The 25,272-nt window shown below is 44.8% G+C and overlaps 1 long non-coding RNA gene across 1 annotated transcript in view; it reads left to right on the top strand.

Annotated features, from left to right (window-relative positions):
- Positions 1–5,183: 5,183 nt before the first annotated feature.
- Positions 5,184–25,272, top strand: part of LOC144771563 (uncharacterized) — a 161,634-nt gene continuing 141,545 nt past the window's right edge. Inside the window, exon 1 of the long non-coding RNA XR_013599352.1 lies at positions 5,184–5,303. This is a non-coding gene — a long non-coding RNA (uncharacterized LOC144771563). The remainder of the gene's footprint in view (positions 5,304–25,272) is intronic.

Here is a 25,272-nt window from a genome sequence, read left to right as displayed (position 1 = left end):
CCTGATATCCAAAAGTGGAGATCGTGCCAACCACATCAGCATTTGAAGTCATCCCGAAAGTTGAGAAAATGATGCTCCCCCCCATGGGCTATTTGGAGAAGTCCGTACAAACAACAGCCCATCGTTCAGTGGTCATGAGTGGCCTGAATATCTCTGTACCATCAAATACAAAGCATCGTCCCATCACACCGAGGTGGTCCAAGTCCAATGGGGAGGTGGAAAGATTTGGGAGGAATCCGCGTTGCTGTAGCAGAAGCCAAGAATGTGGAGAGCTACATCTATATGTTTCTACGAGTACACCAGCCTCTTCTCACCACAGGTGTGCCGAGCTGACTGTGTTATGGATGGATAATAACAGATACCATTCCACAACACACCCTGTGGGTAGATCAACCCAGCTCCCCAAACTGCTCCGAACCCAGGCGACCATGCAATAATGAATATGCCTCGCTCCGGTGGCGAGCCAAGTTTCTCATCTTTCACATACGAGACAAAGTCTTGATCAAATACCGACACTCATGAGGAAAGTTCCACCACTCATTCAAAGACCCCACCTGAGAGGCCTGCACTGGCTCCCCGTCAACAAGAGGATCACCTTCAAACTCCTCATCCACGCACACAAAGCACTACACAACACCGGACCCACATACCTCAACAACCGACTCGGCTTCCACACCCCCACCCGAAGCCTCCGCTCAGCCAACCTCGCCCTCGCCACAGTTCCTTGCATCCAGAAAACCACCGCCGGCGGCAGATCCTTCTCCTACCTCGCTGCCAAGACCTGGAACGCACTCCCTACCAGCCTATGACAGACTCAGGACCTGCTGGCCTTCAGAAGACTTCTCAAGACCTGTCCCTTCGATCAGTAGCACCCCCCCCCCCAGCGCCTTGAGACCCTCACGGGTATGTAGTGCGCTTTAGAAATGCAGTGATTGATTGATTGATTGATTCATTGAAGAGGCGACATGGACAGTCACAGACATCAAGACTACCATGATTATTGCTAAGAAAGGCGTAGAGACTGTCAACCGGATCATCTCTCAATTCAAAAGAGCCTTCTGGTACACAGTGGTGCACTGTCAGGCGGTGACGCCTCAGACTGCACACTCTGGGCAGCCTGCCCAGTTTCGATGGGCCGCTGAGAGGAGCGTTAATGGCCCCCCAGCTACCGATGGATCATCTCTGGCGCGACCCGTATCAATGCTTCCAGTCATTGTGCTGCCACCAAGCGAGCAGAGCCTCAGTGCAATCAGTCCCCTGAGACTGTGGAGGCCACCCAGGCATCAACCCAGAGGAGGTGGCAGAGGGCAGTATCACCTGAGGTCCAACCCACACCCATCTCAACGTTATGCAGACTTTTTGGCTGGCTAAGAGAGAGGGTGAGTTGGTGCTGCTACTCTAGAGGTCAAGAAATTGCCTTGACCACCTTTCCGCCATGTTTCTAATATGACTGTTCAATCAGAGTTCTACTTTTGTTGTTTAGTTTCTTCTACTTCGTGTTAAGGGAGGGATCTAGTGTTGCGTCATGTTTGAGCAGCACCATGTGGGATGCCAGAGGGAGGTAGTTTACAGACATTTCCTTGTGTGCATCTTAACAGATGGTATATCCTGGCATCCAGCACTAGGAAGTCAATATATGTAACCCGTTGGACCGGTGTCGTCAGCGCAGTCACTACCAATTACCCACAACCCTGTGTCAATTCTCTCCTGTATTTTGGCAGGAGCAATAGGAACAGTGAATGAATGGCCCTGACTTCCTTTTACCACCAAGACTGCCCAACAATTTCAAAGCAAATTGTGGTGAGAAGTGGGCAAGAGGAGAAGGGAAAGAGAACAAACCCATTTCCCATGGAGTCAACGCAGGGAGATATGTCGTTTTCGAAGTATCTCTATGTGTCTCCTGCATTCAAAGAAGAGAATAAGGACATCAGTGTATTTGTTGGACCTTTCTCGTGATACAAGGTAAACAGTACTATATGTATGTATCAACACTTCTATATAGAGACTACCTGTTTAATCCCCCTCTTTCGAACTTGAGTAAATGACTGCATACACGGGAGTGGTATACAATCTATGGAAACAGAAAAGAGAGAGCATTTATTTACAGAACACAACAGTGTAGTGTTTGCTTTATATGGAAATCAATGGATTATACAAAACACATCTAAAAGCATTCGGTAACCTGCTTTAAATGAAAGCCCAAAAATAAAGCAATTCCACACACTGGAAGAGTGGATACAATAACTTCTTGCATTCTCTCTGTGACCAAAAGACAAAAGTAACACAAAAATTGTGCAGGGCTCGAATGTCCTCAAGACTATATATTCCTTAATGCAGAAACTACTATGTTATCTTTCTTTCTCCCATAGACTCATAAAGCTAGTACTAGGCAAGGACGGGATCTCCAAATGCCAAGAACACCAATCAAATAAGTATAGGTTCAGTACATTCTGTTATGCAAGCGCTAAGCGTGTTTCCACCTTAATAGCAGAAGCTGATACTTTAAAAGTGCTTTGTTTGTTTTCTTATGCAACAACGTCTCAACGGGAATCAATGACGGAGTATAGTTTAAGAAATGACTTAATTACAGTGTAAACATTAAATGAGGCCAAATAGTCCCAAGAACACAATTTATTGCAGTTATATTGTCAGAAAGGACAAACAGATTAGATTTACAAAGATCGAAATGCAGCATCAACCATGCTTTTGAGGTTGTGAACAGGTGAACACTTTGTATTTGTGAAGACATATTAAATGGCATAAGTGAAACAAGTGAAAAAATAATAATAAAGGATGCTACAGCGTATTGGACCAGAATTCAAACCGAAGTTATGCATGAATCATTACAATTATGAAGACGTTTATAAAATTAGGTCATAATTCAAAGTCCAAACTTAGCTTGTGCAAATTGACGGTGTTTCGATCTGCATGACTGGAGGTTATCATCAGGACATAGATAACACAATATTGGGTGATAGATGCTTGGAAGGTTTTGTATGCACGTAGGTGGATACTGGCAGGATCGAAAATCCACATGCCTGGGCGACAGTCACTGACTTTCGTCCTTAATAGTATGGATGTCAGTGGTATGATGGATACTAACCCATGAGGTGGGCTATGATAGGAGCTCCCCCTGAGTGGATGGGAGTGAGTATGTTCAAATAAAAGGTCCCTACCCCGGGTCAAGAAACTAATCGGGATATGCGTCACAGGTCTCCCAATTTTACTTGGCTATCGAGCGTCTCGGTATGGCAAGTGGGGAGAAAAATCCATTCTCAATACTAGGCATGGTGCAGAGATCAGAAGGGGTGAAATCAGTCTACCCCACGACATGACTGCAAATTGGGTTGGCGAGTCCTTACTGGATTAGGATCTGAGCGCTTTCACCCCTAATCTCTACACCAGACAACACCCAAATATACATGAAAATCTCATCCCGCGAAGATGTTGCCCTGCTTTCAACAATGCTTTTAAAAATTCAAAACTTGATATCTATCTAACATTTAAAACTCAACCCAACTAAAACAGAATTTCTTTTGATTTCGCCTCTGTAAGTAAAACTCCATTACAGGAACGGATAGCTAACTTTCACGACCTGGAAGGCTCCCCTATCATTGTCCAGAGTGCCAGTTCACTTGGTATCACCTTTGACAAACATATCAATTTTCACAGCCATGGTCAAAAGCGCACAACACCAATATAGGAAGCTTTGAGGCATCGGACAATTGATCTGGAACAAGCCTAAAATTGTGGTGCAGTCTCTCGTTCTCTCCAGACTAAATGATGGAATTTCCCTTCCATCAGGCAATCCCAAAGTTAACCTAGGCCCACTGAGAGCAACACTACATGCAGCAGCGCGCTTTGTTTTAGGTCTCAAGAAATCTGCCCACATGTGCTCTGCCATTCTAAGAATTCAATTGCTTGCCATTAAAGTGTAGGCCCAATTCAAAACTGAAAATTCAAGCCAGAAAAGAGGGATTGAGGCTACTATGCCTGCACTGGTAACACAGTCCCTAGAGTATACATATATGTGGGTGCAAAAGGTCTGGGATACAATCCCCTAAATCCCAAGTTAGAAAACAAGAGATTGTTTTACAAATCAGATTTACAAAAGTGACCCTGCACACCTCAAAAATAATAAACAAAACAGTTTAGATGCTATTTATGCATATGATCACAAACACTCCATTAGTTCTCCCAAGAATTCCAAAGCCAAATTTCTTCTGTAAGCAGATTCTTTTATTCAAAGTTGATGTTTAAAACCAATAGCCAACGCGTTTCGTCCGTGGCCGGACTTCTTCAGGGCTTTTTATCGAATTTTCTATTTTGGTACTGCTTCACATTGGTCTTCACACTTGAAATTCAAATATCTTCAATAAATAAGGAGATCATACATGAAAGATACACCAAGTTTTCAATTTTTCAATAAGGAATGGCAGTTTGTTAACCAATAGTGGAAAATCTGCGTCTCGTATTACATGCGGTCGCCTGCATTACCCACAAAGTGCTGCACTCCTCATCACCCACCTAACAAAACGAGAAACTGAAATTTTCTGGAGAAAATAGGGGTCCCAGCCCAGGAATGGCCAATCCCTGCTCCTGCGCCCCACCATCCCCTCGTATCCAGCGTTGTTGTAGACGCTCTGATGCCTTCGAGCCATGTCCGCGCTATATATTTATTTATTTCTTTTATGCCTTTTTACATAGCGCGGACTTTACCCGAAGGTGTCAGAGCGCGTCACAATAGGAACAGCAGCGTTACATGAGGAGAAAATTACAAGTGGGCAGGTTTCAAAAGCAAACGTTATATTACAAGAGGCAAAGGCGACAACTGAAACTTGCAAAGTTAAGAACACAATTGAGACACCGCCCAAACCCACTGAATTCTCTCTATTTGGAGTGACTCGAAATATTGAGAGACATGAAAGCATCAAATGAAACATAAGAAACATGGGGGAAAAAACACGAGTCTTTGCCAGGATAAGGTACAGGGCAGACAGAATGTGTGTATTTCAGCTGCACACGTGTTTGTTGACTTATTTATAGAATCTTTCGGGCGCGCAGGCCCCCGCCGGGGGGCGCTGCCGGACACCTCCTGCAGCCTGCGCGGGGAAGGCACGCACTGCAGCGAGGCCCGCCTCCCAGCCCCGGAGAGGCCGCTCCCTGCCCGAGGGGGAGTTGCCACGTCCCCCGACCTGAGGCTGGGAGCAGAAGGAGGGCCGTCCGAGCGCCAGCCGCCGCCTGCGGGCAGAGGACAGCGCCAGGCTGCGGGAACAGCCGGTTGATCCGCCTGGAGAAGCGAGGTGAGGGTGCGGGGCGACGCGTGCGGAAGGACGGTGCGGGGCACGCTGCCGCCGCTGACACTCTCCCTGTGGTGGGGCTGCGGGCTGCACGCATTCTTGGTATGGGACCTTTGTGGCAGGACGGGGAGTGCGGGGCACTTCCTTTGGCGGAAGCGTGCACTAGTGCGATGGGCGGCTCCCGAGTAAACTTTCTGCTACTTTCTGTGGAGCTGTTGGAGAAACTTGAGCAGGCTCCGCTGTGCCCGGGCCTCCCCCTCCAGAAACTCCTCCGTGCACTCGGGGTGGCAGACAGTGTTCACCAGGGCACTCCCTCCTCCAGCTGCGCACATCGCTCGCCGACGCTCCCCTTGTCACTCCCGAGCTGCAGAGTGCACTCTCCTTAGTGCACACGGTCCAACTGAAGCTCCCCTGGGAATACCCAGACTGCAGTGTGCACCAGTGCACTCTCCTCAGTGCACACGGTCCAACTGAAGCTCCCCTGGGAATCCCCAGACTGCAGTGTGCACCAGTGCACCCCTCAAGGTGCACACGGTTCAACGGAAACTCCCCTGGGAATCCCCAGACTGCAGTGTGCACCAGTGCACCCCTCAAGGTGCACACGGTCCAACTGAAGCTCCCCTGGGAATCCCCAGACTGCAGTGTGCACCAGTGCACCCCTCAAGGTGCACACGGTCCCACTGAAGCTCCCCTGGGAATCCCCAGACTGCAGTGTGCACCAGTGCACCACTCAAGGTGCACACGGTCCAACTGAAGCTCCCCTGGGAATCCCCAGACTGCAGTGTGCACCAGTGCACCCCTCAAGGTGCACACGGTCCAACTGAAGCTCCCCTGGGAATCCCCAGACTGCAGTGTGCACCAGTGCACCCCTCAAGGTGCACACGGTCCATCTGAAGCTCCCCTGGGAATCCCCAGACTGCAGTGTGCACCAGTGCACCCCCCAAGGTGCACACGGTCCCACTGAAGCTCCCCTGGGAATCCCCAGACTGCAGTGTGCACCAGTGCACCACTCAAGGTGCACACGGTCCATCTGAAGCTCCCCTGGGAATCCCCAGACTACAGTGTGCACCCCTCAAGGTGCACACGGTCCAACTGAAGCTCCCCTGGGAATCCCCAGACTGCAGTGTGCACCCCTCAAGGTGCACACGGTCCATCCGAAGCTCTCCTGGGAATCCCCAGACTGCAGTGTGCCCCAGTGCACCCCTCAAGGCGCACACGGTCCATCTGAAGCTCCTCTGGGAATCCCCAGACTGCAGTGTGCACCAGTGCACCCCTCAAGGTGCACACGGTCCATCTGAAGCTCCTCTAGGAATCCCCAGACTGCTCCACTGTCCACTCCTCGGCGGCACTCATAGCCCCACCAAAGATCCCCCTGGAAGCTCCCGGGCTTCACCGCGCACCCCTGCAGTTGCACACGTGCTTCCACCGCAGCACCACCGTACTCCCCTCTTCCTCAGTGCACAGCTGCACTCATGGTCCCGCCGAAGCTCCCCCGGGCACTACCGGGCTGTATTGTGCACCCCCTGGCCCATCTATTCCCCATCTCACCCACTGTCAACATTTGAAACATCTCCTAGGGGGGAGGGTGGGAGGGGCAGGAAAAGTACTATTACATTTATTTTATTTTGAAAGTTTTATATAGCGCTAGTTTAACTCGTAGGTGTCAGAGCGCTTTACATACATCCTGTAACAAGAACAGACGGAAATTGCATTACATCGTAGGCATGCAGTAAGGAAGCAAACCAAGGATCACAAAATACAGCATGAATAATTAGGTGGTTAACACAGTCCGGTCACCAACTATCCTTGTATGTCAAGAGAGAGGAGTAAAAACTCGGATATTGAAGACTAGGTTAGTTTTTTGATTCAGATTACTTCATTGTAGATACAATATAAATTAATCATAAAGTGCCCACTCATCATTAAGCCTAATCACCTCCCATTACTTGGAGAACAATTGGCTTAGCGCAGTAGTTTCACAACATTTCACTATGAATAACCATCCCACCAGTAGTAAATGTATTGTGTTTAATTTTGTCGCTGTTGTAATCCCCCCTAGCCCCCCACCCTCTCGACACTCGCCCCGAACTTTTGTTTACGAAGGAGGAATCCGCCCTACTAATTAAAGGAGAGTTGTCACATTGCAGGTACGCCTGCTTTGTACACGAATGGCAACCCCAGGCACTGACGCTGTACACATCAGTTGTCCCCCTTGTAGTATTTTGTATGATTTGATCTTTGATGCAGATCACAAGGACAGCAGTGAATATACAAACGGCAAACACTGAACGGTTTTAGATAACGCTGAACATGATTTAAAGGCGTAACAGGGCTCACGTGCTGTACTTTTATGAAAACATTGGGGATTAAGCGTGCAAAGAAGCAGCTAAGTGTGTAATTTAGACCTATGTCTTGTCCACCAACAACATTACAGCATTTAAGACCTACGTGTGCTGAGTTGCTGCTTGTGTCGTGTTCGAGTACTGTGTGTTCTTGCTCTTTCTCTGCTGGGACCTGTCTTTCTTTTTTTATTTCAGTGATTTTATTGAAAATAAAGAGCATATTTACATGGTACTGGGTGAAGAACACATGGGGAAAGAGAAAGAAGAAAAAGCGCCGGGGGGGGGGGGGGGGAGTTGTCAAGCATTGTATACATTGGCTTTAATTAGTTTGGCTCTTGACAGTCCATTCTGCAATTTCTTACATCTTCTTCTCTCCGTTCTTGCACGTTCCAGTTTCCCCCGTGTCCCTTTGCCACCGGTATGGTTATCTTTCCGCCCCCTGGTGATGTGAGGAGATTCTAATCTTTCTAATCTACTCGCTGTATAATGGGCCAATGCTTCGCTTTTGAACATTTCATATGTTTTTTCTCTTAACTTTTGTTTTCCTTCTATACAAATGTTTTACAAGAAATGGTTCCCCTTTTTACCCAAAATCCGTGGACATTGATTTTTTTTTTACCTGTCCTGAGATGCGTTGCCAACCGTCAGGGTACATTAGCTGTAAAGAGAAGTATGGAAAATGCCTTTTAAAATACACCTGTGTGAGTGTTCCACGCATTTGTGTTGCAGTTACATTACCTAGTTTCTGGGATGTGAGATATAATATATGAAGAAAACTGTATAGGCGAGTAGTACTCTTAAACCACCGTAGCATGTTTTTTTTTATAATGCATATATTTTTTAAAAAGATTCTTTTTATTAACCAAAAAACAAACAATGCTTCAGAAGACAGTACAGTATACATAGACTGAGCTTGGCGTATGTCAATACAAAATACCAAATGTTACCACTTTTCCACCCTCCCGCTAGCCCTCCCACACCATTCGCCTAACCCAGTTAACAATCGCCTAACCATGATCTCAGACATGCCTGCGGCCTACTAAGAAACTAGGGACTACCTTGTTCTATAACCCACGTAGGCCCCTCATATCCTCTCACATTTGCGGGGACCCCCGCTGCTCTGGTATATGACCTGCTCCGCCCGTTTACACCAATCTAAGTTATTTTCCCAGGATTCCACCTTTGGGACTGCACTGGAGCCCTATGCACGGGCGATATTGCGTTTCGCCACCATCCTCGCCAGTGCGATCCAGGTCATAGCCCATTTGGGCCATACTATTTCTCCTGTCACCCCCAGGATATGCCATCCCGCATCAAGAGGGACCTGCACCCCCACCACCAATGTCATCACTCTGGCCACATTGAATGCATATTTTATGCATTTATAAGACATTTGTTTTTTAACAATGCAGGCCATTTTTCACTTAACTCTTGTAAAAAGTTTTGTAATTCTGCTTCTTTCTATTATGTGTATTTCCTTATGACTAGATACTACTTCACAAGTTCCTCCTACCCATACAGTAGGCCCCTTTTAAAATCTATTTTGAAATGCATTTTAGAGGCCCTCTGCCTTTTTTTGGAGATTGTTAGGTTTAGGTGCTTACTGGGGCCATAATCTCCAATACCAGGCAGTGTCCCTTCAGCAGAATCTGGCAATTACACCTTTTGTTCCCAGGATGTGGAATAACCAGTTGGACCCCAGAATACTGGGTCTTTTCTGCTGGTTTTCCCATGATTTGGGGGAAAGGCAGGCGGGTGTTGTCTACGGGATGGCCGGTGGAAGTTAGGGAGTGGGGCGGGTGGCGTATAGCCCAACAGTGCTTAATTTCTAATAACTTTGGGCCTCCGCTCATAAGTTTTTATTAGGAGGCCAGTGTCAAATGTCGGAGTTCCTGAAAACAAAGGCTCCATATCTTTGATACCACCTCAGGACTTTCTTCCATGACTTTCTGCTTCTTGTAAGTCTTGCAGGTACTTCCTCACCCTTGCTTTCTCACTTTCTCATTGTTTTCCATCCTCTTTCCTCCATTCTCAATGTTTTGCCCTCCTCTCGCTCAATCTGATGATGTAAAAGTCCTGGTCCCCCATAAATGTGAACTGGTGCCTCCACGAGAGACACCCATACAAAGTGACCACTGGAGTTGGGGCAGACCAAGGTTGGTTTCAGTAGGCTGTGCGGACCGCTTTCTGCTACCCCAGTGGGGCTGCATGGGGGTCGTACCCCCTACCTACAGCGGTTTCACTGACCTGGTATTAAGGAGCATGTCGAGTGTGTGCTGCCTGTTATGGCCGTCAACGATATCCCACTCTAAGTTAATGCCCCGGGATAGCACACCACAATGCATTATTTATTTTTTCTCCCGGGTTTTATATAGCACGACCTTGACCCGCAAGTATCAGAGCGCTTTACATGAGCGCCAGTTGCATTACAGATAGATACATTCATTTTTGTTAGGCACAAGGAGATTAATTGATTTGCCCAGAATCACAGGATAAGCGTCTCTTGCTGAGACTTCAACTCAGTTCCCCAGCTTCGAGGTTGGCCGCTGTAGCCATTAGGCTACATCCTCTCCCCAACCCTTTTTAGCCATTAGGCCGTATCCAACTGAAGTTTCCGAGACACTTGATGGAAAGTGATCAAACTTAGTTATTAAACCATAATGGTGATAATGATTACTGGCATCATAAATATAGATGTCAGCTGTTAGGCAGTAGCTCTTAGGTGAGGGCAAAAGGAAACCTACTGAAACTATTAAATCATATTAAATTTTTTTTAAAGAGTTTTTTTATAGCGCAAACTCGACCGGAAGGTATACGAGCGCTTTAAATGAGCATCAGTTAGGTTACAGACTGAGACATTTATTTTGTTAGGCATGGGGAGATGAAGTGATTTGCCCAAAATCAAAGGATGTTTAGCGTTCCTGTCGCGACTCGAACCCTGTTCCCCAGCTTCCAGGCCGACCCTTATAGGGTTAGGCCACATCCAACTGAAGAGTTTCTGAGACAGTTGATGAAAAGTGATCAAACTTAATACATTTCCTGTGAACACTGCCAGCTTTACCTAATTTATAAGAAGGATGAGTACAGGGCCCCAAAGTTTTATCTTCAGAGCTTGCTGGGGATGCAAAATATCAAGGCGCTGCATAGTCTTGATTCCATATCATGCTTATTTCTTCCACCACTTTATGCTTCCATTTCTTTATCTCGGTCTTGCCTGTTATTTTCCATCTTTGTTGTCTCCATTTGTCAAAATTGTATTCTCTTCTCTCTTCTTTCCCCATTTCTTGCTCGTGCTCTGGGTTGGAAGTGACATGTCAGTCCCCAACAGTAAGTTCTGGGGCTAACCACCTGCACGCACACATTTGCCTCTAGACCATGTCACACTGTGCCCTCAGCTAAAGTCACCCTTTGTTTCCTCAGCCTCTTTCCCTTGAGTGCTTAGAAGCCTGTGTGCTTGACATGGATGGTGCACAGGTATTCATTCTCCCAGGGCTCGGTGCACAGTGCCCCTAAGGTTCAGTGTTATATACTACCATTGGTCTGTGTGCAAGAGCGTCTTTATCTGTTGCCATTTCTCCATCGATGTATGTATATCAGTGGGTCTGTGTGCAAGGTTGCTTGTACGTGTTGTGTGTGCATGCATATCCGTGTGTTGTCCCTCTGTGCATGCAGTAACCTAAGCCAGACCCGGGGCCAGACACTAAATTCGACCATGGGAAAAATATACAAAGTGCCCACACGTGGCCTTGTCTAGAACTGGGCCATCGGGACATGGCTGGATCCGGTGCTTAATTTGAGCAGTTGACTTCCGGTGCTCAGCACCGGCTCTTAATTGTCAACACCGGCGCTTGTGATAGTCTGCCACAAGATGACGCTTTCTTGCTAATTTAGAGATTGTCACAACAACAGTTAACTATTAATTCAATATATATTAAAAATGACTATTACCTGCCACCCAAGCCTTTTTTTACAGCTTTGGGGGTCTGAACTAGTCCGAATTGTCACACTTGTAAGACTGTGATGGTTAGTAGTTCTTGAAGTTACTATCGTTGGCAGAGTCAATATTTGGTGAAAGCTGCAGTGAACTCCTAACAAGGTCCCTGGCACTTATTATTATTATTATAATATTTTTTTTGTTAGAAATTAAGCATTGATGACAGCCCCTCCTGCTTTAAAAGGGTCCATCCCACTAGGAAACTGCCAGAGGCATAGCTTGCCTGTGGACAAACACATTGGATTGTCAACATAACAAGTATGTTTGTGAAGCTCACGTCCACCTCTCAGCGCTGTTCAACAGATGCTATTTATGCCCCAAATGATGCTCATTTTATTGAACTTGGCCTCAGACATAGGACAGCAAAAGAGAGGACATGGTGAGCCTGCTGGTTTCTTTTTTCATTGAGCCTCTTGGCATTTGCACACAAACTAAAACACCAAATATAAGCAATATCTGCTAATGTATGACACAAGAAGGATTCATTAAATGAGAAACAAAGCAGTAAAGAACAATAGAAAATACATTAGACTTACGAAGTGCCTTATGTGCCCCAATTCAAGCAGCCTGTTGCTCCGTGGATGTACCCTCTTTGATTTGAATCAGTTACATCCAAGAGTGACAGTCCTTTACCACCTCCCTGTCAAGAAACACATCAGGTAGGGAGCACGTGCAGCCCCAAAGAGCAGGGAGAAGAGCAAGTTTCTTTTTGTTTTTACTTTGGTTAAATCTTCTGTAACAATTTCAGAATTGTTACAGCCTATCTTGATCAATTGTTCAGAGTGCTCTTGTCAGATCTTAATTTTCCCCCATGCAGGAACTACATTTTCCCTTGAAGGGACCTTACCATGATTGACACTATCCCTGTGCAGGGTATAGGGAATCACATTCTTCATATGTGCTTCACTTCAGAGCCTCAGTACTAACAGGACTACCTTGTTCTTAACCCGTTGGACGCTCATGACGAGCTGAGCTCGTCATAACATTCAGAACGCTCGCCCGCAGGGCTAATTCCCCTGCTGTGCTGAACGTTCTATGAAAACGGGTGTGGCCGTGACAAGCTCAGCTCGTCATGAGCACACGGCTACCATGGCTCATGACAAGCTGAGCTCGGCACGAGCACCGGGGCGATGTACGCCCCCCTTCTGCCCCCCAGCACAGCGGTGGAATTAGCCCTGCGGCCAACGGGTTAAAGTGCTTCATTGGACAGTACTCAATCAGGCCACGTTTTCTTCCTTAATTTGATAATCTCCCCTTACTTCGTGAAAATTGATATTGATTTACAGTTTTTCATATGCCGGTTGGCCAGTAGAAAGAGTACTTGGTCAACCATTTAGTATTGCGTTGCCTTCAAAATTCTTTCCATAAAACCTGCTCTTGGAGATCTCAACAACTAGCTAGGCAGCAACAAGTATGATAGTTTTATTTCTTGGCCAGTGCTCTCACATGAGTTAGATGTACAGTTCTGTCTTCTTTCCTTAAGCTAATAAGTGAATGTATATGTTAATTCTTGCAAAGGAATGCCGTCTCCTTTCTTTACAGTTGTGGTCAGATAATACCACTTTTAGGGGTCTTGTGGTGCTTTAAGGATTCACACCAAGTCAAATATTTTGTCAATTTCATTCTCACCTTCAATATGAAATTCTGATCTGCTAGGTCCAATTGCTGTTTTAACCAAGACTCAGGCCAATGAGCTCCCCTGAGGGTGAACAGGGTTTTCCAAAGGCACTGTATTCAAGCTGAACCAGTTTCCTGTGTGGATGATTTGGTTCTGACGTGAGCAGTTCAGACCAGCACTTATCCATCGGAGGAGCTTCACTTCAGTGCATAGTGTACTGCCGCTTGTCTTGCTGTTGGCATGGAGCCACATTCTGACTCCACAGGGCTCCTTAAAGGGTTTGTTGCTGGAGTGCTAGGGCTCTTTCCAAAAACTTTCTTTTATAATTTCAGGAGTTACGGAAGGCTTCCGAGAGCCAAAAGTCATGCCATGTTAATATGGTCCATCGTTTTGCTGGAAGACCCTCTCCAGTTAAATTGGCATGTTGGCTTTATGACTTTTTGCAGAACTCATGACACCATTTTCTGCTGCCTCTTCACTCTTAGTTGATATGCTGCATCTTGCCTGGGCAGGAGGATGTAACAATCCACAGGTGTTTGTTATTTCTCTTTTTCTTAAGGGGAATTGCCCATGTAGAATTCTTACTAGCAAGTTTTGGATTTGTCCTGGTCGAATAATACATTACCATTTTTTTTGCCAAAACACAAATTAACATATTCATTAATACATCTTATTATAACAGCAGCCAAACCATACAATGAACCAAGTACATTCATCCATATTTGGCCTTTGCTAGAATAGTGCCCTGAATGGAAAGAAATAGGGCGCCCTTGCTGATGTTGGTAATTAAAATGCGGAGTGACTAGCGCTCTGAACACAAACTTCCTGCAGCTCTGAGAACTTGACTAAGGAGAATGGGAGGAGAAGACGGAAATTATGGGGTGTTGATACTGATAGAGATCGCAGGTCACCCGACCAATAATTTTACCATATATGTATCGGGCCCATAAACTTCAATTCACCATATACATTAATCAGGTGACCTTACAACTCTACTACCAGTAACCCTGATTCCTTCCTATTTAGTTCTAGTGTACCCGACTTACCAATCCACCGTTACGGGCACCTATGACCACAATGGATCAGGGAGCTAGCTGTGAAAGAAGGCAGGCAAAATACAAACCCAACTTCATATAACTTTAATATTCATAAAATGACCACGGACAACTGAAAAGTTTCAAAAGTTTATCTAGAATTCATTTTCAGAGATCATACAATTTATGATAAGAAGGCAGTCTATAACCAGAATAACAAAAAGCACATAGCCATAAAGGAAAAATATAAGGGCAATCATTTAAGGTTTATTAAAGGGTAAGAACATGAAAATCTGCTAAGCAGATTTCAGGAATGGAATTCGAGAATGGATAACTATAAAGGGCAATTTTATGCACGTACTAGGAATTTACTACTGGAAAATACTTCAGGGGTAGGGAGAGAAGTTAGATAAATTCTATACACCTATAGGAAGGGGAAAGAATGGAGCATGCTAAATTATAGCAACAATTAACAGGAGAAAATTATAAACCACATCTATAATTAAAATGGTATGGAGAGAATGTGCTCTAAAAGGTAGGGTAACATAGGAACATGCTAGAAAAACAGATTGAGCTTTCATTCAGTAGTTTTGCGAAAGCATGGAAATCAATGATGCAAAGGTATGTCTTTATTGAAGCAAAGACAGAAAAATAGAAGGTGCAGTATAGAGTTCTCAGCAATATATTTACCTAGAATGGTGTGAAAACCAACCTTGGCCACGGATCAGTCAAGGACAGGAAATACCCCACGGAAGGACAGTCATCAAATGGGACAGCAGGTGCAGAATGGACACCCCAGGACAGGACAGGAAAACCAGATTAGGATCAGGACAGGACCACCAAGGCACGACCAGCACCCGCAGTTCGGAAGCAACGCCTGCGCTCCACCCTCTCTGCAGCTATCAGTCAGAACCCCGATTGGGTTAGCGAACTCCCCAGCAAAGTGCTCCGCCAGCACTTAAGGTTTAGTAAAACCTTTGAGTCTATGGTCAAATTCGGACTGAGTGCTCCGCAGCGCTCTGTATTCAGTCACCTATTGAGTGCGTTGGGTCAGTGACAGGTCAGCTATTCAGACAAGTCGGACAATTTCTCTAGCTAAACCTAGGCTAGTTATACTGTTTTTGGGTCAGTGTACCACCCCCCAATGTTGCAAAGTGTCAGAATCCCCAATTTCGATTGGTCCCAAAGTAGGATAGGTTAACACACCAATCAGAACAGACTTCTGTAAGCCTAAATTAACATTTTAGGGAACCGCCTAGCAGGTTTGGGGTTCCCACGAGAGATTTGACAGAATACAATAGAAAATATACAAATGTATCCACTGTAGGACATTTCAGTTTCTCTGGCTGGGTGAAGGTGCATCTTCCCAGGCGCGTCTTGGCAGAGTCTTTCTCTTGGCACTTGGTCAATGCCACTTTGCAACCCTCGGTCATGCGCAGTACTGCACTTCAACATGGACTCCCAAGCATCCCATCACCCCTCCATGCCGTGGATACATGAAAAGTAAGCGAGAACAAATTAAAACATAGAAATAAATGAATGTACCATATACCATGAGTAACTACTTTATATTTCTTACTTATAAAAATATACTATGCAATTACGGGTTAGCGCGACACACAATAACACGAGAGCATCTGCGCAAGCTTCACCATGTGAGTATACAGACAGCCATCTTAAAGGCAAGTACGCATGCGCACATTTTCCCACCAGAACTGCAACTACGTCACGTCACGTGAGTGTGACTAACGCATGCGCAGTAGAAAATCCACAAGCGGCGGCCATTTTATAGACTAGGGTTATTCGTATTAGTAAAACACATAGGCAAGCGTCACTAATATACACGTACATCCAAAAATAGAGGAAATTAGTAAGACATACAATTGGATTACAGAGTTATACATAATTCGAGGTTCATGACTCAAGCAAGTCGCGTAATTTGCGAAATCTTGCTCTATCAATCCCCTCTTTGATGATATTTCCTATCATCACAAACAAAAGGAACCAGATGCCAACTTCTCTCACACTTTGTGCATCTCAATCTCTTCCAACAGGCGATTCAATTTCTCTTTCACATCTTTGCTAGGGTGAGAATTTTTCACCCTTTTGTAAATTTGATTATTCATTTCTTCCAATTCAAGCTCATTCACACTTCGTTTCACACCTCTCTTATTCATAGTGTACTTCCTTTGGTGTTTACGACATTTGCAGCAGACAAATATAAGGAATATGATGAAACCTATCACTCCAATTGGCATCAGTACCTAAAACAGTAAACCTTTCCCTAAATTAGCAAACCAATGACCTACATTGGAGAGACCATCAGTAAGTCTCTTCCAGGCACTATCAACCTCCAGTGGTTTGAGTTCCTTTTCCAAATTAGTAATGTTTTTCACATATCTTTTGATCTGTACACTTTTATCCGGTATGTAGGTGCAACAATGTTGCGCCTTCAGCATCCGGCAGACTCCGCCCTCTTTTGCTAATAAGGTGTCAAGCGCAAGTCTGTTCTGCAAAACCATTGATCTGATCGCAACCATTTCGGTATTGACCATCAGAAATCCATGAGCTGTGTCAGTAGACAACACATCCACTATTGTGGATAATTTGCAAATTCTGTGTGTTCAGAACCACTCCCACTCCAGGTATCAGTGCACTAAAAATACTACCCATTATTTCACCTACGCTTTCTCTTTTACTACGCACTAAGCCATTAGTGTTTTCATTGCTTCCAGCAATTTCATTCACATGGTATATTTTCGGGAAGACAATGCCAAAGTAGCAGCTTCCATACCAGTGATCCGGCAATTTGAAATAAGCCTTGTTTCCACATATATAATAAATTCCGGGAAACACAGGTTCTGACCCATTTTTGAAACCCCAACCTCCAATTACCTTGTAATTGTGTTCACATTGACTGGAACCAATGAAAATGTTACTATAATAACGAGTCTTCTCGCGATGAAGACAGAGTTTCCCTTTCCTTTCGAAATCCAGCAACAAAGCAGGACCAGCCCCACCATGTGAGGTGCTTTCCATGTTCTCAGCCCATTTAGGAGTTTCTTGTCTTTTGTCATTTGCCTTTCTTTGGAAACTCTCCCTTCTTTTCTCTGCCATGTTTAAAAACATTTTTTCTTGCTCATGTAATGAACAGGTCAAGTTATCTCTGTGTGCGTCATTTAGGTCTATGGTACCTATAGTCAGAAAGTATTCTCCCATATAACGTGTAACGTCACTTTTAGTATGTACAGGATTCAGGTTTCCACGTATAGGAAGTTCGGAAATATTACGTCTGAGTTAGAGTAATAGTACTGTAACGGTCCTCTTTTGTAAAATGTAAAAAATAAGCTTGCTAAAATACTACAGGAAATTCCATAGGTCAAAGGTAGGTGATGATAAGTCACACCTTCAGCTACAGAAGTAGGTAGCTTCATGCAGACATAGCAATCTCCTATTTCCATAGTTTCCACATAATGCACTAACAGGTTTGCGAAAACATTTAAATGAGTCTGGTTTTTAACTCCATGATAATGTAGTCCTTCCTCATCTGATGCTTCTAAGTCTCGTTTTGTTTGTCTGAGTGCTTTTTCACGTCTTTCTACACTTCGTGTTGTCAGTTCTTCAGTATCAGTAGTCAGTCTCTGTAGGGTCAATATTAGTATTTTTGCTTACCATATAAGGAATAAAAACTGTTAGTCCTATCCAAACTATTAACACTATAGCTACACTACATATACATACTTTGCAGCATGTTTTTCAACAACTGCGTCCAGGCCTTCCATTCACACTTGAATCAGACATTTTGCTCAGAAGAAGTTTTCAACCCCTCTTTGTAACTTTGCACAGGTAGCTTACTCTGGGCAACTTCAGGTTAGTTCGTCTTCTTCTTCCGCAGACTGATCAGCAATCGGTTCTCCGTCACTTTCGTCAGTTATATCAAGATCCTCAAAATCCTCCAAAACTAAGTATGTCCATTCAGGATCTTGGTATTTTTCATTGTCTTTTTATTCGATCACTCCTTCTTTTGGAGTTTTCTCCAGTTTGCTCGGTGATACGTGGACTTTTCCTTCTTTCTGCAAGTTTCTCTTCTACTGTTTTTATTCTTAGTCTCAGTCTCTTAATATATCTTGGTTCGATATTTTTCTTTTTCTTGAGTCTTTTAGCTGGCACTGTGATTTGGCTTTCTTCTAATGCTCTTTTATTTTCGTTTGTTTGTGGCACTTCTGCTTCTGTTTCTTCCCTTCCTGTCTGACTAGTTCCAGGTCTTGTATCTATTTCTTCTGCCTGGTTACTAAGCTGGCCTAGTTCAGGTGAATTTTGGTTTTGGCTTTCGAATGTCTCTGTTTCTGTGTCCTGAACACGTTCTTCTAATCCTATCTGATCCTGTTCAAGCACTTCGATCCCTTGATTTTCTTCTGCTCGAACTTTTACACTAGTTCTAGTCTGACCCCTTTCAATTTCAGGAGTTAGTGGAGGTGTGTCTATTACTTGCTCTGTCCCTGTCTGACCTTCCTCTTCGTCCTCAGATTTGACGTGAATCTCAATAATCTGAGGGTCTTCGCCTGTGCCTATCTCGTCCTCTCTATTCCACTCTCTATCTTCGTAGCTTCGCTCTCTTGTTCTGATTGGGTCTTCAGTTAGGTCAATTATGGGTATCCAATCATCTTGGCTGGTGCTCGGCTGTTCGTCATCAGCTACTTCAGGACCAACATCTGCAGACCCCTCAGCTGGACAACCTTCAGCTCCAGGTTCCTTGTCTGGAATTACCTTCTGTGTATGGCTGGCATGGATCCACTTGGGAACGCCTGCACACTTCACCGCTGTCGTGGTCACCAGTATTATTTGGCGTTTTTCTCCCCACCTCGGTGCAAGGCAACTCGAACGAGTATGTTTCTTGATTCTAACCCAGTCACCAGGAACCAATTTGTGAACTGGAGTTGTTGGATTGGCGACGGCGTCTTCCCCAATCTGGCGAGAGATAGAACGCACTTGGTCACCTAGTTGCTTGCAGTACTCAAGTACCAAATCATCAGTAATGTTTAACAGTTTGTATCCTGGTACCCATGCTTGTCTCATCACTCTTCCCATCAGGATTTCATGCGGGCTCAGGCCTGTTTTTCGGTCTGGAATACTTCTAAGTCCCATCAGAACAAGAGGTAAGGCATTTATCCAGTTCAAGCCAGTAGAGTCACACATCTTTGCCAACCTCGATTTTATAGTGCCATTTATTTGCTCTACCACTCCAGAAGCCTCTGGACGATATGCACAGTGCAGTTTTTGGGTGATCTGGAATGCTTTACAGAGCTGATCGATTACCTCATTCTGAAAATGTTTGCCTCTATCTGATTCAATAGTGACTGGAACCCCGAACCTAGGTATCAATTCTCGTAGTAACAATTTGGCTACGGTTATGGCGTCACTCTGTTTGGCAGGGTAGGCTTCCACCCATTTTGAAAACAGGCAGACAATGACAAGGACATATCTTTTTCCCTCACAACGAGGCATGGTGATGAAGTCAATTTGTATTCTCACAAAGGGACCCCCTGATTTCCCAATTTTCCCCAGTTCAACTACTGTTCTTTTGCCAGCGTTGAACTGTTGACATGTCAAGCACCTCTGGCAGAGCGATTCTGCTACCTTCCTGAACTTCGGATTGTACCATGTTTGTTGGAAAACCAGAACCATGGCATCCCTACCAGTGTGTGAACCTCCATGTATCAGTCTTGCCATAGACGCAAGCAGATGTCTAGGTAACACAGGCATACCATTTGGGCCCACAATGACACCATCCTCACTCCTTGGTCGACAACCAAGTTTCCTCCACTTTTCTTTCTCTTCCGATGGCACAGCATGCTGGCAATCTCTCACCTCATCCCAGGTAGGCACTTCTTCAAACACCATAAGTTGGCAGCTGTTTCCAAGTCCTCCCAGTTTAACATTTATAGACATGCAATTTCTGACACAATGTTTTGCCACTTCATCAGCAAAATTATTTCCCAAAGATACGTGGTCAAGGCCCTTTTTATGAGCAGCACATTTGACCACTGCCTATTCTTTCGGTAATTGAATTGCCTCCAGTAAATCTTGTACAACCCTTCCGTTTCGAATGGGAGTACCTGATGAAGTTAGAAATTCTCTTTGTAGCCATAATTGGCCGAAGTCATGCACAACCCCATAACAGTACTGACTGTCAGTATATACTGTTATTCTTTGGTTTTTCCCAATTTTACAAGCTCTCATCAATGCAATCAATTCGGCTACTTGTGCAGACTTTACTCCAAATAAACAGGATGCTTCTTTAATGCTGTTTAAAGTGACTACAGCATAGGCAGCACCTAGGCCCATAAGTTCGTGTCTCATACATGAGCCATCCACAAATAACTCCAAGTCTTCCACAGGCAAAGGCGTTTCTTTAATGTCTGGGCGTGGTTTAGTACTGAATTCTGTCAAGTTAATGCAGTCATGCTCGTCCTCTCCCTCGGCTTCTACAAGCATAGAGTCAGGGAGTAGGGTGGCTGGATTCAAGATATTGCACCGAGTGATGACTACATTTGCAGCACCCACGAGAATCCTCTCGTATTTAGTCAGCCGACTAGGGGTGAGGTACTGAGTCTTGGTTCGGGTCAGCAAAATTACAACTGCATGTGGAACATACACAGTTACAGGATGTCCCATTACGATAGATTCACTCTGCTCTAGACTTGTGCAAGTTGCAGCTACTGCTTTCAGACACCCAGGTAATCCAGCAGCCACTGGATCCAAAGTGGCAGAGAAATATGCCACTGGACGTCTAGTCAACCCATGCTTCTGAGTTAAGACTGACAATGCACAATTGTCTCGTGTGTCACAGAATAGTGCAAACTCTTTAGAATAGTCAGGCATCCCTAAAGCAGGCGCTGTACACAGACAATCTCGTAATTTAGTGAATGCTGTTAAGCTTTCATCATCCCATTCCACTGGGTCCTTTGCTCCTTTCTTTGTAATTTTTATCAAAGGCTTTGCCAGGACTGCGAATCCCACAATCCATTGCCTGCAATAACCTACCACTCCAAGGAACATTCTGACCTCTTTCTGAGTACGGGGTAACTGCATCTTTTGAATTATTCTGACTCTCTCTGAGGTGACTTTCCTGATGCTTTTTTCGATCTGGTGCCCCAGATATTTCACTGACTTTGAACAGAACTGCAATTTGTCAGGGGCCACTTTATGTCCCTTTTCACCTAGGTGATTCAGTAAAGCAATGGTGTCAATCACACAGTCTCTATGACTTTTAGACGCCACCAAGAGGTCGTCTATATATTGCACCAAAACAGACTTTCCGGGTAATACTAAAGATTCAAGGCATTTTTTCAGGATCTGATTAAAGATAGAGGGGCTTTCTGTGTACCCCTGGGGGACACGATTCCAAACATACACGTGACTGTCGAAAGCAAATGAGAAAAGAAATTTGCTGTCTGGATGCAATGGGATTGAAAAGAATGCGTGACACAAGTCAATCACAGTGAACCACTCAGCATCCCAGGGGATCTGATACAGGATTACTGCTGGGTTCGGGACAATAGGACAGCAAGGAACAACGATCTTGTTTACCTTTCTCAGGTCCTGCACTACTCTGTACTTGCCACTAGGTTTCTTGATTCCAATTACGGGGGAATTACACGGACTACTCATCACTTCTTGTATGATGTTGGCTTCTAGCAATTTCTGTATTTCGATGGCAACTCCTGCTCTCACTTCAGCACTCATTTTATATGGCTTGGTATTGGGGTAAACTGCATTTTCTTTCATGGCTATTTGTATTGGGTCTACATTGGCCATTAATCCTACATCCTTTCCTGTAAAGTCCCATACTTCTGGTTTCACTGTCTTTTGGATTTCTTCGGGTAAATCTTGTATAGTCATTCGTTTAATTTCTGAGTCAGGTCTGATTAACATTAATTTGTATATGCCATCTTCGTCTGGGGTTTGGATTTCGACACCTTTTGGTGAGCAAAAGATGGTACAATTCATTTTGCACAACAAATCACGTTCCAGTAAGTTTACTGGACTGGTGTCACAAACGACAAATCTATGCATTTCTTTAAAGTTCCCTATTGTGATCTCCATGGGCTCAGTAACTGGGGTACTAATCAATTGATTAGACACACCCACTACCTGGATTGCTTCTCCCGAGAGGGGTAGGTTTGGAACGTCTGCTGTTCTCACAGTAGAACGGGTAGCACCAGTGTCCAATAGAAAGGTGACATCATTTCCATCAACCTTTCCTTCAATGTATGGCCCTGACTGGTCTACCGGCAAGGAGGCGCCAAGTACACACTCCTCGTCCTCCCCTCTCAGGCCCCGTCAGTACTGGTCATCACAAAGTAAAGTGTCATTCAACAAGAACTGCGAAGTTGCTGCATTTCTATTCTCATTACCTCCCCAGATCTCTATGTCATCACCCTGTGGCGACTTTCCCTTATAATTCGGTTTTGGCGCTCGGGGCAATTGACTTGCCTTTACCTGATGCTGGGTCTTTCTTGATTTTTCATTCTGCGTCTGTGGAATTAAATCAGGGGTTTGGGTATTATCATTCTGCAAATATGGACACTCGTCTCTCCAGTGCCCGATCTCTCCGCACTGGTGGCAGGGAAATTTCTTTTTAGCTTCTTCTCTGCTCATTTTTACTTTGGGCTTCCCCCCGCCCCCAGAACCTTGATTTTGGGTGTTCTTATTCATTTTATTTAATTGTTTTTCCTGTTGCTCAGCTAATTTTACTTGTGCCCACATGACCTTCTCCTTCAAAGCCTTACGCTTTTCTGCCATCTCATCCTCACAGTACTTGGCGTACCGTAGGACCTCATCCATTTTCTTAGACTGCCAACAAATTTTATTATCTTTGATCCACTGGCAAATTTCGGGTCTTGAACCGTTTACAAACCTGTAAATGAAGTGGCTCATATCCTTCATCTCGATGTTATCTATGCCACTGTATGTTTTAAACACCTGTAACAGTCTTTCATAAAAGGAGTGTACAGTCTCATCCCTTTCCTGCGTGGTCCTATCTATCTTGGTCCAATCAGTTTCTTTTGCAGGCACCTTTTGAATTACCTGATCATATTTTTTCATCACTTCCTTAGAGGGTTCTCCTGTTTTAGAGTCCCTCGGGTATTCCTCACTAGGCCAAGCTATGGCTATTTTACACTCGGTCCATAAATCTACAGGGACCACAATGTCAAAGAACCCATCCAAGTCTTTCCACAGGCATTTTTGCACCTTTACAAACCTTTCCACCTGCCTGTACCAGTCCACAGGCTTCTCTCGTAATTTTGGAAAATCATTTGTAAAGGACACAATATCCTGTCTGGACCACGGAACGTGCACATATTTTCCACCTGGCACTTCACGCATAGGGTATAACTGCTCTGGCTTGTCAGCTTCTTTTAGAACGAATTCTGGGGTCGCTTGTTTGGATCTAGCCTCATCTTTCTTCTTGGCCCATCTGGCTTTCCATTTTTCCACATCTCCCCATTTTTGCAACACAGTCAATAATTCCTTGACCTGCGCCTTTTTCCCTGATCTATTCAGGTTTTCCAGATCCTTGTCTGAGAAATCTGCTCTGTACGGTTTCTGCAAAGGTTTTGATTTTGAAATATCTATTCCCATACAAGCTGCAGTGTCTGTCAGCTTTTCATGGAGTACTCTAGCATTCCGGGTAAGGCTCTTACAGATAAACAGCAACTCGTCCTCAGAGTTTTTTAGCCTGTCTAATCCCACATTTCCTGCCATTAATTCTTCTATTTCTACTCTCAGTTTGTAGAGATCTAAAGGTTTCGACTGAGGAACTTGTTTCTCTAATTCTCGACTCCATCTTTCGATTTCTTCATTAGTCACCAGCGTGACACTCTTGGTACCCGAAGTTGACTCCATTTGAATCTCCCTTGAGTTGAAAGGATTATGTATTTTCTGCATCCTTTTCCCTGTACCCCTAATGGGCAGATCCAGTAGCGAGACCTCAGATTCGCATTCACTGGTCTGGTCCTCTACGATTAAGGGTTCTGGTCTTGGCGGCGCTATAACTGGGGTAATAACTGGAGTCTTCGTACTTCCCTGTCTATCCCCATACAGCGGAACCACTGGTCCAATAGTAACCGGGATTGTCAAGGCTTCAGGACTTGTATTTAACTGAGATATTTTCTGAATTATTTCGGCTCTCTGCTTAGCTAGAGCCTCTCGTTCCCTGTCCTCTAGTATCCTGTCTATGGAATTGTCATGTAATACCTGCGGGGTCAAAGTTGGGGCATAACTCGGGGCAGTGGGATGTGTCTCACTTGGTCCTTCACCGTAGTTTGGTTTTGGGAACAAACTTCCTGTCCCTAGGGATCTCGGTTCCTCCTCAGACGGGGGTCTTGAGAACGGAAGTCCTGACGTTGAAGACCTTGCCTCACCCTCGTAGGGAGGTCTAGAGCAAAAGTCTCTTTCGTGTGTGTATCTCGCCTCTCCATAAAATGGTGCTCTTTGACAGTTATTTCTAGCCCCTAGGGGTCCTAGAACCTCATTATACTGAGGTATTTGATAACCCTCTCCTACACTTACTGCTCTGGCCTCTTCCCGGGGAGGAGGTCTCCGAGAATTATCCCCTTCACTAGAGGGTCGGCGTCCTTCATTATAAGGAGGCGGACTTCTATTAAACACGTCATCTAACAATTCATCATCTGACTCCCCGATGGGCACCCAATGTTTGCATTTTTCTGTTTTCTTTCCCCCCCCCCAGGAGGACCACCCATCGACATCATTGGAAACAGTCCTTCTACAATCATATTCTGTCTCCATTGTTTCATCTTTTTGTCTCGGGTCTCTTGTTTCAATTTTGAATAGAATTTTGTCAGCCATGGAAATTGCATTGCATTAAGGCCATGGAAATTGCAGAATCCCTCTTACTTGACTTAAGAGTTTAAGGTGCTTTTAATCCTTTTAAAAATACCTCAAGCATCGTATCAACACC

The sequence above is a fragment of the Lissotriton helveticus genome, chromosome 8 (genome assembly GCF_964261635.1).
Source record: "Lissotriton helveticus chromosome 8, aLisHel1.1, whole genome shotgun sequence".
NCBI classification, from domain to species: Eukaryota; Metazoa; Chordata; class Amphibia; order Caudata; family Salamandridae; genus Lissotriton; species Lissotriton helveticus.
The sequence above is the reverse complement of the archived record's forward strand: the minus strand, read 5'-3'. Positions and strand labels throughout refer to the sequence as shown.